Source organism: Alosa pseudoharengus, unplaced genomic scaffold (genome assembly GCF_046254945.1).
Source record: "Alosa pseudoharengus isolate Yale_2024_CS ecotype anadromous, Long Island Sound unplaced genomic scaffold, YU_APseudo_1.1 YU_APseudo_1.1_scf_323, whole genome shotgun sequence".
In the NCBI taxonomy this organism is placed as follows: Eukaryota; Metazoa; Chordata; class Actinopteri; order Clupeiformes; family Clupeidae; genus Alosa; species Alosa pseudoharengus.
In genome coordinates, this window is record NW_027468731.1 from 18433 (window position 1) to 20137 (window position 1705).

General features: G+C 46.3%; 1 pseudogene; it reads right to left on the reverse strand.

Annotated features, from left to right (window-relative positions):
• Positions 1-784: 784 nt before the first annotated feature.
• On the reverse strand, positions 785-1321 carry LOC143101351 (NADH-ubiquinone oxidoreductase chain 6-like; annotated as a pseudogene).
• Positions 1322-1705: the final 384 nt, after the last annotated feature.

The following is a 1705-nucleotide window of genomic DNA, read 5'->3' on the forward strand; positions in this document are numbered from 1 at the left end:
CAGTAATCCACAGCCTTAACGACGAACAAGACATCCGGAAAATAGGAGGCCTGCACAACCTAGCACCTTTTACATCTACCTGTCTGACAATTGGAAGCCTAGCTCTAACAGGAACCCCCTTCCTGGCCGGCTTCTTCTCAAAAGATGCCATCATCGAAGCCCTAAACACCTCTTACCTAAACGCCTGAGCCCTTGTCCTCACTCTAATTGCAACCTCTTTCACGGCTGTCTATAGCTTCCGAGTTGTATTCTTTGTTACCATGGGAACCCCCCGATTCATGCCTCTCTCTCCAATCAACGAAAATGACCCTGCGGTTATCAACCCAATTAAACGACTGGCCTGAGGCAGCATTGTAGCAGGACTAATTCTTATTTCAAACACCCTCCCTACAAAAACACCCATTATAACCATACCCCCTATACTAAAACTAGCTGCTCTTATCGTCACAATCATTGGACTTCTAACAGCCATAGAACTAGCCGCCCTTACTGCCAAACAATTTAAACCTACCCCAATCATTAAACTACACAACTTCTCAAATATACTTGGCTACTTCCCCGCAACAGTACACCGCCTGGCCCCTAAACTAAACCTGGTTTTAGGCCAAACAATGGCCAACCAACTAGTAGACCAATCCTGATTTGAAGCCGCAGGCCCCAAAGGGCTAGCTTCAGCCCAGGCAAAAATATCCGCCGCCACTAGCGACGCCCAACGAGGGATCATCAAGACATATCTAATAATCTTCATAATCACCACAGGACTGGCCACCCTTTTAGCCTCTACCTAAACAGCCCGTAAAGCCCCCCGACTTAAACCACGAGTCAACTCTAACACTACAAATAGGGTTAGCAATAAAACTCAAGCGCATAACACTATCATAACACCCCCTGAAGCATAAAGCATAGAAACCCCACCAACATCTCCCCGAACCATCAACAATTCTTTACAGCTACTCAACACCCCCGCACTAAAATCATATCATGACGAGCCAAAATAAAGTAGCCCTGCAACGACTACCACAAAGTAGAACATTGCATGCTCAAAGACAGACGCATCCCCCCAGCTTTCAGGGTGCGGGTCAGCTGCCAAGGCAGCCGAATACCCAAAAACTACTAACATCCCCCCTAAATAAATTAAGAAAAGAGCCAAGGCCAGAAACGGAGACCCAAACATTGCTAAAACAGCACAACCCGCTCCAGAAGACATCACTAACCCTAATGCCGCGAAATACGGGGCAGGATTGGATGCAACACCTACCATCCCTAAAACAAACCCAAATAATCAAAGACACACAAAGTATACCATAATTTCTACCCGGATTCTAACCGAGACCAATGACTCGAAAAACCACCGTTGTTATTCAACTATAGAAACCCTAATGGCAAGCCTACGAAAAACCCACCCACTCCTAAAAATCGCTAACGACGCACTAGTCGACCTCCCAGCCCCTTCTAACATTTCAGTCTGATGAAACTTCGGCTCACTTTTAGGGCTGTGTTTAGCAGCACAAATTTTAACAGGATTATTCCTGGCTATACACTACACTTCTGACATCGCAACTGCATTCTCTTCTGTTGCCCACATTTGCCGTGACGTAAACTACGGCTGACTGATCCGAAGCATGCACGCAAACGGAGCATCATTCTTCTTTATCTGCATTTACGCCCACATTGGCCGAGGACTTTACTACGGCTCATACCTTTA